The sequence below is a fragment of the Diabrotica virgifera genome, chromosome 1 (assembly GCF_917563875.1).
Source record: "Diabrotica virgifera virgifera chromosome 1, PGI_DIABVI_V3a".
Taxonomy (NCBI): Eukaryota; Metazoa; Arthropoda; class Insecta; order Coleoptera; family Chrysomelidae; genus Diabrotica; species Diabrotica virgifera.
The window spans coordinates 190571252-190586136 of record NC_065443.1 but is presented as its reverse complement, the minus strand read 5'-3'; the positions used below and the strand labels follow the sequence as shown (position 1 = coordinate 190586136).

The following is a 14885-nucleotide window of genomic DNA, read 5'->3' as shown; positions in this document are numbered from 1 at the left end:
CCAAATTTTTGTGTACTATCTCGATCATGACCGTCACAACAAACCCCTAATAATTTTTATATTAACCCCTGTTCGCCACCCCTTTGTCCCCCACGCAGCGTTCTGCCCCTGGAGATTTTGATTAGTTACTTGATGGCCTACTTATTCCCAAATTTTGGTGCACTATATCGATAATGAGAGTAAAAAAAATAATAAAAACCGCTACTTACCGAAAAACCGAACAATATCGTCAGCGAATCTCAAATGACTAAGTATTTCTCTGTTGATATTAATTCCTTTTCATTCAGATTTGCGTTCTTAAATATATGCTCTAATAATGTAAACAATTTTGGCGAAATTGTGTCTCCCTGTCGAACTCTCCGTTTTATTTTAAATGAGTTGGTCTTTTTATCTGCCAGTTTCACATTTGCTGTCGCATTTTGATAGATGTATTTATTCATGTTTATATAGCGATGATCTATACGACACTCTGTTAAGGCCTTTAACATTTTTTGATGACTCATGGTATCAAAAGCTTTTTCGTAGTCAACAGATATCAGGACTAATGGCTTGTTACATTCAACACTCTTTTTTATTAAGTTCTTAATTACTTGTAAATGATCATTCGTGCCATATCCTGCTCTAAAACCTGATTGCTCTTTTGGCTGAAAATTTTTTGAAAAAAATACGTCATAGAAAAAAATGTTTCAAATGTAGCTGAGATAAGTTTGAACAAAAATGTTAATTAGAATTTTTTGTGTAGAATGAACCATTCTCGTAGAAACAACGCGCAACGCTTGAATCAACCGGCGAATTTGAATGTCATTTACGCGCGTGAAATCAATTTTTTAGATAAAATTTGTATCAACTCGCCGGTGAAAATTCAATATCTTTTGATTAGAACGTCCTATCGACAAAAATCAAAATGTTCTTTGCGAAGAATGAAGCTTTCTTATGCAATTTTTGCATTTTTACGTAAATTAAGTCAGTTTATATAAATATGGACAAGTTAATAAACTTTGAGCGATTTGTGCTATTTTTTATGATTCTCATGAGAGCAATAGAATTTATCATTTTCATTGACCGGTCACTATGAAATTTCCATTGTTAGAGCCTAATCTTCAAAAAATATAACATAAAATTTCAATTTTGAATTTTGGCATCAAATATGAGGCATATATACCTAAAAGACGCTCAATTTAAACTTTCCGGCGTTTGCCGTGTTCTCTTGATTGAAGTACACTCATTGTCCATGTTCTAGATGAATTGTCAATTATTGTCCTACTGTACGGTGAATTGGTGAATTTAATGAATTGCTAAACGAAAAGACGCCCTAAATTGCTTTGTTAGTGCTTACATAGTGACCCATCTGACACTGAGGTATTTCGTCATTTGCATTATTTGTTACAGCGAAGATGGCCATATCGCTCTTTGTTAACATATTTACACTCAACCAAACTTATATGGAATCATTTGATAATTTTTATTATTTTAAGCGAATTAATGCTAAATTAAATTTTATTCCGTCGCATCCCTCAGGAGCCTAACTACAGGTTATAGAATTAAATCAACATACCTGTGAGCTATTAGGCGGCGTTCATACTCGGGCGATAGACGATAAGCGACATTTTATCGCCATGATTATGAGCTCAAAATGATTTTATGATAAAATTATGAGCTCAAGTGAGAAATACGTTGTATTGGCTTATTGGTTTAGGCGTAGAATGAAAAGAAAGAGAAAATACTGGGTTCATAATACTGGGTTGTCAAATAAACATATTTTCGGTTTTCTGGCAGCAGTAAAATATATTTTGAATTAAATAAATTACCTGCATTCTTCTTTTTTTGTTTATTAATTTATTTTAACATAAACTTTTTTGGATACCCTGTACAAATAATTATGTGAATATTTATGTTACTGAATACATAATTGAATTCACTTTCAAATGATACATCACTCGGCCCCTAGTCTCATTTAAAAAAAACATCTATTACGTCATGACGCCTATATGGATGACGTTACTCGTATGATATGATATGACAAAATATCACAATTTAAAAATAAATATTGACTTGTTTCGGGATTTTTCCTTAGTCGCCGGTTTACGAAATAACTAATTTATTCCAAACATTTGCACCATACTGTATACCTAAATATTTACACTACTAGGAGTTAACAATTAGATTACTGGCTTGTTTCAGGGTGGTTCACGCAACTCTAGCATAGTCCATAAGCTTTATTTTTAGTGGAACACCCTGTATGTTTTTATATTTTTTAAAAACTGCTTAAAGCCGTATTTCAGTGAACTGTATCATGGAGGGCAGTGTTTTTCAATATTTTTGATTTCGCGACCCCTTTACAGGTTGAAATATTCTGGCGACCCCCTGTGTCATAGAAAGCCAAAGAAATAATTTAATTAAAAACTAAGTACATACGTTAGGTAATAGTTTTTTTCTACGAGCGTGCAAAAAAGTCTACTTTTCCGCACGCGTTTTAGTTTGGAAAATTTTACTTTTCCGCATTCTTTCTCCGCATTACTTTTCCGCACTGAATTTAATTAATTAATTGATTGATTTTTCCGTTAACAGATCAAGATTACTGACAACTTAGTGATAATAGATGGGGGTAAATCTTCGTCACTTGATGCCATCTAAATTACTGAATTATTTTAAAATTCGTAAGTAAAGATGCGTGGAAAGTGTACCCCCCGTTAAGATAGGCAAAATGCCCTCACTCCCAGAATTCAATTTAATTAATTTTATTACATTCTATGCAACTAAAAAATGAGATAACGCGGATTTTTAGCTCGCCACCCCCTTACCCCTCCCCCCACAGCCAAAAACGTAGATTTTTAGATTTAATTTTTTTTAGTTGGGTTCCGATTGATTTAAAAATTTCAAAAAATTCATAAGTGTAGCTGAGGCTTTTACAAAACATGTCCATTTTTTATGGACCCATAGGTCGAGTGTACATAACCTCAATTTTTTTTTTACTTTTTTAAAACCTATAACTTTTTTTTGGAGGGGGCTGCAGGTCCATTTTTTTTGCATTTTGTGTATTTTGTCAAAAGCTATCTCTCTGATTTTTTTCAGATTTTTTCGTCAGGTGCGCCATGTTGAAAAATTAAGAAAACTGTTTTTTAGGGGGTTTTTAAAGATTTTCTCCATTTTATAGACTGCAACATAGATCAACTCAAGGTTTTGTTAATAGATTATGTATAATTTAAAATAACTGAGTATATTAGGATGTTCAAAAATTGGACGAAACACTTTTAAACCCCCCAAAATTCATGTTTTTTTAAAGTTTTGTAAGGATTTTTGCGGGTCTAATTATATTTTTTGTGGTCGATACAGCCTGAACATTTTTTTTTATTTTTTTTACGTTCTATATGATTTTAAAAAATTAGGACTCACCGCAATTTTAGCCCACTTCCCCTATTCCCCCTCCCCCACAGCCAAAAATATCATTTTTTCGATTTTTTTTTAAGTTGGTTTGCAATTAAATTATGAATGTTATTCTGAAGCTATTTCTTTGTGGCATTTCTGTAATTAACTATTCTAAATGGTCATTTTTTTAGTTAAATTGTGGCTTATTTCCCATTTAGAATAGTTAATAATTATTAAATTATAAATTACAAAAAATTCACGCGCACAGCTGAGGCTTTTACAGAACATCTATTTTTATGGACCCGAAGGTTGAGTGTAAGTACATATTATAACTTTTTTTTTTTTGTTTTTTTAATACGTATATTTTTTTGGTGATGGATTTATGTCTATTTTTTTGTGTTTTGTGTATTTTATTAAAAACTATATTTCTGACATTTTTCAGATTTTTCCGTAAGGTGGGCCATCTTCAAAAATCCGCAAAACTGGTTTGTTCGGTGGTTTTTAGGGATTTTCTCCATGTTATAGACTTCAAAATAGATTAATTCAAGGTTTTTTATAGGTAATGTAGGTATAATTTGAAATAACTGAGTTTTTAGGGATATTTTATATAATTTGCTATTGAATAAACTTAAAAATAACCTGTTTTCACAATCATAAACTTGTCAGGATGGCACGTTCCACAATTAAAATTACGTTTCACAATTAAAACTTCCCCTGTTTCCATACCTGCATCAAAGTTTGTCCGACTAGACACCGTTAAACTATTCAGATATTTTCGGCTTGCTATAAATCAACTTTTTTTGATACGCGGGATCCAGGCCTAATATTTTTTGAGATCAATACAGCCTGAATATTTTTTCATTTTTTTACGTTTGATGTGTTTAAAAAATAAGCCTTAGCCCAATTTTAGCCCTCTCAACCTGCCCAATAAATAATCGTTTTTTCGTTTTAATTTTTTTTCTCAGTATATCTGTTGCTCAGTTTGTCCTCAAGTAAACTACATTTAACAAAATAATTTAAAATTTTTGCAATATTTTTTTGCAATATAAAGTAAAGATTTTTGTATAAAGTAAAGATTTTTATATAAAGTAAAGATGTCATTGTGATATCTTTTGGGTAGGATACAAAAAACAAAAATAAAACAGAATAATCAATTTAAGAAAAATACATTATTTTAATATATCCTACTTCTTGTCGTTTTGTGAATCAAAACATTTTGTTCTTTGTTAGTTTGTATTTAGTAGGGACCCTAATATTCCCTTCCATTATACATATTCTAATTATATATCAAACATGTGCTTGTACCATCTACATAACCTATATCTGTGCTCTGCCTATTATAATGTCATTTTGATTCACGTTTACTGCCACGTAAAACACCATAAAAGAATAAGGAAAGTATTACCAAAGAATATATAGCTACGTATATACTCGTAGAGTATTCGGAGAGTATATTCGTTGGTATTACACTTCAGTTCTAAAGTCTTCATCGCTGTCTTCGTCTATTATAGGTATAACATCTGTATTGTCTGTGTAGTGTAAGAGTTTTGTAAGATATTCTGCTGGCTTGATGATTTTTGTAAAATATCTTCCATGCGATCAATATTATATTATGGCAGCTACATGCGAACAACAGCCTATGGTTATGTTGCCGTTTGCGCAACTCACATCTACAACAGTATCTATCGTTTAATGTTTTCAGAACCATCTTCGTTTGGCTCATAATGCAAATAGTCCATGCTGTATGCTTGTCCCCATTAGGTAAATTATTTCGATTCATTTTTTTGCACAAACTTATTCAAAAACAGGTCCTTATAACAAATCCACATGGTGCCAGGCAGTACCGCGGTCGGAAAATTGTTAAACAATTTTTTAAACGAATTCAAAAAATCAATTTTTTCACTTAGAACACATTTGTTTGAGATTCTCTGGATCAACCTGAGCAAAAAAGGTCTCTTGTGATTTTTCTATAAAATTGACTGTTGTCGACTTACATGCAATTTAAAATTTGAAAAACGTGATAAAGTGACCAACTCAAACTTTTAAAGTCCCCCCCCCCCTGCAGGAGCCTGAAGAAATTTTTGTCATTATTTTATTACTACTATTTTTAACAATTAAAAATGAGCGCTAGCACGTATTGAACCGGCCGTCCGCGAGAGAGATGTAAATTCATTAGACGTATTAAAAAAATATCGATTGAAAATCAAAAATGCGTTTTAAAAAAACAAAAAAGGAATTTTGAGGTTATATGTATTGTACACTCGACCTACGGGTCTATAAAAAATAGATATGTTTTGTAAAAGCCTTATAAAATTTTTAAATTAATTGCAACTTAACTAAACAAAAAAAAAATAGAAAAATTGACGTTTTTGCGGGGCAGGGGGAGGGGTGGTGGGCTAAAAATGTGATTAGTCTTATTACATTACATTATAGTCTTATTATATTACATATAACGTAAAAAAAATGAAAAAAAAAATATTCAGGCTCTATCGATCTAAAAAAATATAATTAGGACCGCAAAAGTCCTTACAAAACTTTAAAAAAGCATGGTTTTTGGGGGGTTTAAAAGTGTTTCGCCCAATTTTTGAATATCCTAATATACTTAGTTATTTTAAATTATACATAATCTATTAACAAAACCTTGAATTGATCTATGTTGCAGTCTATAAAATGGAGAAAATCCTCAAAAACCCCCTAAAAAAACAGTTTTCTTGATTGTTCAAGATGGCGTACCTGACGAAAAAATCTGAAAAAAATCAGAGAGATAGCTTTTGATAAAATACACAAAATGCAAAAAAAATTGGACCTGCAGCCCCCTCCAAAAAAAAGTTATAGGTTTTAAAAAAGTTAAAAAAAAATTTGAGGTTATTTACACTCGACCTATGGGTCCATAAAAAATGGACATGTTTTGTAAAAGCCTCAGATACATTTGTGAATTTTTTGAAATTTTTAGATCAATTGAAACCCAACTAAAAAAAATTAAATCTAAAAATCTACGTTTTTAGCTGTGGGGGGAGGGGTAAGGGGGATGTCGAGCTAAAAATCCGCGTTATCTCATTTTTTAGTTGCATAGAATGTAAAAAAATTAATAAAATTGAATTCTGGGAGTGAGGGCATTTTGCCTATCTTAACGGGGGTACCCTTTTAAAGTGTGTGACGTGCTTTTTGACAATAATTGCTTTGTTTGACATCGTTGCTATGACTTTAAAATATTAAAATATGTATTGATATAACCCATTCATTACTACATAACAGGTATTTAGGCACCGCATTGACTTTAATTCGGGATTATTATAACTTATTAGCGTTTTTTTTTTAATTCAATTAATTGATTAAGATTTGGTCATTTTTTAAACGCTCGTAGAAAAAATATTGTTCCTAACTCTTGCGGAAAGTCTCTTTTCCGTACTCGACTGCTTGCCAAGCTCCGCTTCGCGTCGTTCGGCAAACTGCAATCGCGTGCGGAAAAGTATAACTTTCCACACTAGTTAGGAAAATAACTATTTCCTATTTTGGTACATTTTTATCTTTTATTCACGTGGCCAACAATAATTAAAGAACAGCCAACATTTTGCTTTGCAGTTTGACGAATCTACAGATGTTTCCGACTGTGCACAGTTTGTAGTATATGTGCGCTTTGAAGCAGATGACAGTATCATGGAAGAAATCTTATTTTGCAAAGTACTTTCTGCAAACATTACTGGCCAGTATTTGTACGATATGTTTTTAGAAAGCACTTGCGACTACAATGTCGATTGGAAAAAAATATATCGCTATTTGTAGCGATGGCGCTAAAGCTATGACGGGCAAAAATAGCGGACTCATTAAAAAATAAAAACGACAATGCCAAACATATCCTGGACACACTGTTTCCTTCATCGACAGGCTCTAGCTGCTAAGGTAATGACGTGCTCAAGAAGGTAATAAAAATTGTAAATTCTATCAAAGGTACAGCTTTGCAAACCCGGCTATTCATGATCGTATATGGGCTTCATTAAAATCACCTTTAACACACAGATCGGCGTAGATGGATTGTAAACCCTATTTTTGGACAAATAAATAGATCTGGCTGACGTCACCAAAAAAATGAAAGAATGTCTTCTAGATTTAGCTGCTGATGGTATGCTTAAAATTGAATTTTATTCGCAAAGTGACGATGTATTTTGGATGAAAAGAAAACACCAATATCCAGAGCTGGTAAGGGAAGCTATTAAATTATTAGTGCAATTCGCCACTTCACACTTGTGTGAACTGACATTTTCTTCAATGGTAGACATTAAAACTAAAGAGATAAATAGACGGCAATTAGAAAATTACTTGATTATTAACCTTTCAAAAATAGCACCACAATTCGATAAACTTTTGAAAAACAAACACGCACATCCTTCCGACTAAAATTGTGTTTTAAGAACCTTAACTTTTTTTTTCAGTCGGCTACCCCCCGAGAAAGACCCCCCGGGGGGTCGCGACCCACAGATTGAAAAACACTGATGTAGGGTGTATCATGAATAATACAGGGTGAAATTTTAAAATTATAAAGTATGGAAACCACTTATGAAATAAAATTGTTTGTGTCCTTATTTTAGAAAATTATAAAGAATGTCAACTTTTAAATTCAAATAGGCGCTCTATAAACATAAATTTAAATATACAGGTTGATTCACGCAAGTCTAGCATACTCCATGATCTCTAGTTTTAATGAAACACCCTGTATATTTTTATATTTTTAGAAGCCACTTAACAACCTCACTTTTAAAAGAGTATGTAATGCAGGATGTATAATGTATAAGGTAAAATTTTGAATTTATGTATAATTTTCGTACAGATAAAATTTTTAACTTGATAATTTATGACACTAAAATAGCTAAAGAAAGAGATCCATTTACTAAACTAAGTATCAACATATTGGGGTTTGTGAAATTACTGTATGCATATCAAGTCATGTCCGCGCATGTGTTAATATATTGGCGTGGTCCTTTGGACCACGCAACACTCCTTATGGAAAAGTGTTCCCGGTCAAATTTGATAAAAGTTTGGTCAATGATACTTCTTGATGTGTAGATTAAAAAAGTCCATGACACCTGGGTCTGAATAACTACTATTCTCGAGTTACAGCCTTCTGAAGTTATTGGATTCGAGTGCTCGGTATACGTTAAGTGCACTACTTTACGGTCAAGTGAACTAAAGTATTTATTATTAGAAGAAGAGAATCTCATGTTCTTCATACATACTTGCGTGTTGTATATGAATTCGTGGTCAAAAAGAGTTGGATCGTATTTTAGTCTTCAGAAAACCTCCGAAAAGTCTTCAAAAAACTAAAGAAGTGCGGTATAAAATGTGCTGCTAGATCGATATAAGCATTATCATGTTTTCATGAATGCTTCTCAGTTATGGAATACCAGCAAAACTGCACTTCCGCCTTATCTTTAGAAAACTACTGAACAGTGGCGGATCTAGGGGTGTGGGGTTAATTCCACTAACATGTTCCAGAAAAATTAAAAAAAAAACATAAAAACATGGTTTTATGTTGAAACATAAAAAATACATTAGTTGACATGAAACTTGTCCCGCATATCAGATATAAGACAGGTAGAGAACATGGACTTGATTTCAATACAAAAAAAACAAAGTACCTGGTAGTTTGTAAATGCTAAATATTAATTACAATTATCTATGGAAAAATCGGGTTTAAATCATCTTCGACTATTCGTACTTTAACATTTTGCTGATTTTGGTTAGATGCCTTTCGGTAGAAAGCCTAAAAACCATAACACACTGGTGATATGAGCACAAGTACCTACAGTTCTCGCACCAGATTGACAGATACAGTAGTACCCGTTAATCTGTTCTTCTACAGGCTCATCTTCATCATTATCTTCATTAACCGCATAGGAAATGAATACTTGGTGTTTTGTAGCTAGCCGAAACCTAGAAAATATTCGAACTCTTATGAATCCCGGTTCATCCATATTCTCATCAATTTGAAACTCTTCGTCATTTTCTCTTATTATTTTATCTTGTATGTAAGATGGTGCCAGTTTAATTTGATATATCCCAATCATAAGGTCTTTTAGGTAGTCTAAGTCGAAAACAGGAAAGTTAGCAAAATCATGATTATGAAGCCTTCTCCATTGACCATTTCTTCTAATCAGATTATCAGTCTCAACTCTAGCTTGTACAACATTGGGAATTAGTAACCTCTGTAATAACTGTTCAGCTGCTTCAGATGTAGCACCTTGCATGTGGATCGGTGGGTGATACTTATTTAATAGTGCACCAGTAATACGGTAAAAATCATTTAGTTTTTTTGCATGGTGCATGTTTATAGGATTGGCAAAGAATTTAAAGACAGAGCGTAAATGACCATTTCTTCCTTCTACAATCCATCGATTTTTCGTAATAATGCGTGAGTTATTAGCATCTTCAGTTGAAAGTTGCTTTTGTCCACGTGACAAAAGGGCTGGCATCTTATGTTCGACACCTAGTAATTGTAAAAATGGTATACAATCTCGATATCCTCTGTCTACCAGGAGTATGTCTCCATTTTGGAACCAATCCCTTAAATAATTTCCATCTCTGTTAAATTCATGTTGAAGAATGTTGGCATCATTATTGTACGAATCAGAAAAGTATGGTCCAAAAATCGATAAAATATAGCCATCAGGTGCTACAACTAATGTTGGTTTTAAAACATGTCTACTTTTGTGCATTGAATAAGATTGTCGAAGTACTTGAAAACAGTTGCTTTTATGTAAGTAGGCATATGTTGTAGCTACTAATGCAATCACCTTTGGTTCATTCGGATTCGGATTGTACAAAATATTAGAGTAAGCCGTTACATGTTGCTAAATGAATTGATTTCTTGGTATTGATTGGGGCCCAATATTTTGCACAACAAACCTTTGAATTAGTGATAGTCTAACACGTTCTACTGTTATACTAACATATTGTCTAGTATTATAACCAAACAAAACCCTGAGAAAACTGTCACTCAAACCTTGTCTCAACTTATATAGAAACATCAGTAAATCTCTTTTATTAATATATCTGTCTTTACCGTTTTCAAAAACAGGATCACAATAAGTAAATAGTTCCTCGAATTGTTCTTTAGTTACTGGAGCCAAACATTGAAAATCTTCATTATCTAAATTATCAATATTTAGACCTTTTATTTCTTTAGCAGCGCAGATTCTAAGTTCGCCTAAGAACAATGCTAATTCTGGACTTTTGATTTTATATGGTCGTTTAGTGAAACCTAGACCAGGTAACAAAATATCAGGAACTAGGCCCTTTTTATTTAAATGTCCTACACAGACTCTGACGTCATAAGGTACGAAAATATTTCTTTTCATAAAAATGTTCACCCTACAAGACATTGACATTCGCTGAATATCATTAGTAGCATTACAAAATAAACATATAGCATTAGCTGTTTGTGTTAACACATTAAGTTTAAGGCAAGTTGGATCCTCTTGCAGTAACGATATTTCATTTCTAATGGAATTATTACAGTTAATGCACAGTTTTGAAGCTTCATTCAATCCCAAGTATGGAAGATTCAGTGGTTCACGTCTTGCGACAGCTATTTCACGTTTAATATTATTTTCGTCTTCGTTTATGTGAGCTAATTGTCGGGGATTAAATTGTCTATCGCATGCAAAACATCGCAACCTAGGATGTCTGTGAGCCATAGTATTGTTTTCAGTCAAATATGATCTATAAATATTTATTAAAGTTTATACTAACAACTAACGAATATATACTAACACTACTGAACTAACTGAACGGAACTAAACTAACACTATGAACTTTATACAGACACTAATAAATACTAATAACTGAAAAAATAGCTAACAAATGGTATAGTTTAGAAATATTTTGAATTAAACTTGTGTAAATGTGTTTGATACTTGACAACTCATAGTATCAACAAACCTTTAAACTGTCATTGAGACAACTCAAGTACTGAAAGTTATGTGCCATCTAGTGACAAATCTGCGTACACTAGTAGCTTTTGAAGATGTAACTTAGCCTACGGCTCCACGGGCGAGAAATTGACGCTAGCAGTAGCCGTAAAACGAACTTAAGGTTCCGCGGAACGGAATAGGAATAGCCGAACTGTACCAACTATAGGACTTGTGCGTAGTCGGTTCAGTTCGGCTATTCCTATTCCGTTCCGTGGAACCTTAAGTTCGTTTTACGGCTACTGCTAGCGTCAATTTCTCGCCCATGGAGCCGTTCGCTTAGTCTTTACCTATTGCAAATGCGTATAATATAAGTATCAGGATTATATCTAACCATTTAAGTAAAGATACGAAATGACAAATCATATTTCATTTTTGTTTGCTTAAAAAAATACAGAGAGAAAAGTTTATTATGATTATACCTAAGTATGAATATTATAGTTGTTATAAAAGTAACCCTACAACAATATTTTCCATAATATTTTGTATTAAAAAACTCATCATCATTGACTGTAGAACCCCTGGTAGACCTCGGCCTGCTCGAGAATCAGCTTCCATTCCTTTTTATCCTCCGCCTTGGTTTTCCAATTTCGTACTCTTAACACCCGTAACTCATCTTCTCTGGTTCTTAAATCGTACTCTGGGCCTTGGGCACCCATACTCATGGGCAGGGAGGCCGTGGCCCCCCTGGCTTTTCGGGTGCTTTGAATTATATATGGTTATTCAAAGTATACAAAATATAATGTGCAACATCTTCACGTTTGCCCCCCCCCCTTAAGATTTTTTATATGGGCTATCCGCTCTTTGGTTATAAATGTGTTTTGATGGCTCCATCTCGTTCATTTTCGTTAAATAAGGTTATTTCATTAATTCTGGAACATGTTGCCGGTGGAATTACCCCTTTCCCCCCTAGATCCACCACTGTTTAGTGATTTCTTAAAGATAAAGCCGAACTGCAGTTTTGCTGGTATTGCATAACTGAGAAGCATTCATGAAAACATGATAATGCTTATATCGATCTAGCAGCACATTTTATACCGCACTTCTTTAGTTTTCTGAAGACTTTTCGGAGGTTTTCTGAAGACTAAAATACGATCCAACTATTTTTGACCACGGATTCATATACAACACGCAAGTATGTATGAAGAACATGACTTTCTCTTCTTCTAATAATAAATATTTTCGTTCACTTGACCGTAAATTAGTGCACTTAACGTAAACCGTGCACTCGAATCCAATAACTTCAGAAGGCTGTAACTCGAGAATAGTAGTTATTCAGACCCAGGTGCCATGGACTTTTTTAATCTACAAATCAAGAAGTATCATTGACCAAACTATCGTCAAATTTGACCGGGACCACTTTTCCATAAGGAGTGTTGCGTGGTCCATTTATAATTAATTTCAAAATTTCACCTTGTATGTAAAGACACAACCAACTTTATCCCTTAAGTGGATTCCATACTCATACTTTATAATTTCAAAATTTCAACATGTATTATTCACAATACACCCTATATAATACAGTTCGTTGAAATCAGGTTGGTTAAGCAGCTTTTAATAACGTGAAAATATACAGGGTGTCCCATTGAAAATAAAGTCTATGGACTATGCTAGACTTGCTTGAATCAACCTGTACATATATCTTAATGTTTAAAAACGTTCATTTATATACACTGCGCTGGAATAAGTGTTACTCCCCCTTATTAACTTATTTATTTTTAGCACATAAGCAAAACGCTCGGACAGGTCGATGTTTAAAATAATCAATATATTATAGCATCAATGTTTTGAACTTTACGCGATCCCTCTTCAGGTGACAGGCACAACTTTTATTTTTTTAAATGGGAAAGTACATCATGTGACACCTCACTTAAAAGCTTTTGAAATACTGATTACAAACATGTATAATACTTTAACCCTTTTCGAAAGCGTAGGCGGGAAATTTTGGTCGAATTATTTTTCAACGTATGCATTTTTTTCGAATCCTGAGAAAACTAATACGTATTTTTGAACAATTTTAACGCAGAATGAAATATTACAGTATCATCAAAGGGTCGAAAGTCCCTGAAAACTACTATGTATAATGATTATTTTAATAAGACACAGGGGTGAAAAAAAGAGAAAATTTAGTCTGATTTTTAATTTCAAATAAACCATTCAAAAGAAACTTTTTGTTCATTATCAAGGACTTTCATCCCTCGGTAGTAATGTAATCTTTCATTCTGCGTTTAAACTTTTCAAAAATACTTATTAGTTTTCTCAGGATTCGAAAAAAATAAATGCGTTTAAAAATAATTCGAACGAAATTTTGCGCCTACGCTCTTAAAGAGGATTAAAGTGTTATATGTTTTTGTAATCAGTATTTAAAAATCTTTTAAATGAGGTGTCACATGATGTACTTTCCCATTTAAAAAAATCAAAGTTGTGCCAGTCACCTGAAGAGATATCGCGTAAAGTTCGAAACATTGATGCTATAATATAGATACTATGATTATTTTAAAAATCGACCTGTCCGAGCGTTTTGCTTATGTACCAAAAAAATAAATAAGTTAATAAGGGGAGCAACACTTATTCTAGCGCACTGTATAAATATCGACGGGTGTCAGCGTTTTTTATAATTTTTTAAAACAAGGATAGAAATAACTTTATTCCATAACTGCCTTTCACACTGTATATACTTTTTATAGACTTGAGAGAGTTAGAATATTCCACTGTAATGTGTTACGTCGCTTAATTACCATTTTTGTTTCAGAGAATTGACATTATGGCTCATAATTCTATTAGCTACATTCAGGTGAGTCCAATTTATTTTACCAAAATTACTAAAGCTATTGTATTATTTCGTTATTCATAAAATTTGTAGCTGTAACTATGGTTATTTCTTAGCGGCATATGTCGACAGTGTTGTGAGTACTCGTGAGTACTCCAACAAAATTGTTACAATTTTACCACAGAGAAACTGGTTTCTATGCTGCAGTACTGCAGAATTGATATCATCGACGATGTTATCGAACGACACCGCAGTATCGTGAGTGGCCGGCTTAAGTGTAAGTGTATAGGTATTCTTGAAATAAATTAGTTGTTCGTTCAATTTTTAATTATAATACCTAATCAATGTCGTCTATTAGTCCTTTAACGCCGGACTTTACTTGCGATTTGTAGTCGCGCGATTGTTTTGTCGCGAAGATTGAACACATTGTCTCAAATACAAGTCAATCCATTTGCGACTTAATAATCATGGATTGACGATTGACTTGTATTTGGTATATATTTGGTATATATTTGTACAAGTTATGTATATCAATGGATTCGTCTTTTCAAGGCGAATCGAACCGTGATAATATTTTGAACCAAAACTCACATTTTAATATCGAAAAACCATACTGAAAATGAAGTTCTGAAACATAACTCACATTATCCAACACATAATTTGCAGCAAGATTAACATTCTCCAATTCGACCAATCAGAGTACATAGGGCGCATCACGTGATTGCCGTCACTCTGGTGATATTTGGTCAACGGTTTTTTGAACCTCACCTCACTTGTTGCATTTA

General features: G+C 33.1%; 1 protein-coding gene across 1 annotated transcript in view; it reads left to right on the top strand.

Annotated features, from left to right (window-relative positions):
* Positions 1 to 14885, top strand: part of LOC114329229 (uncharacterized) — a 1335969-nt gene that overhangs the window by 148421 nt on the left and 1172663 nt on the right. Inside the window, exon 2 of the mRNA XM_050641873.1 lies at positions 14083 to 14124. The gene's annotated coding sequence lies outside the window, so the exon portion shown is untranslated. The remainder of the gene's footprint in view (positions 1 to 14082; positions 14125 to 14885) is intronic.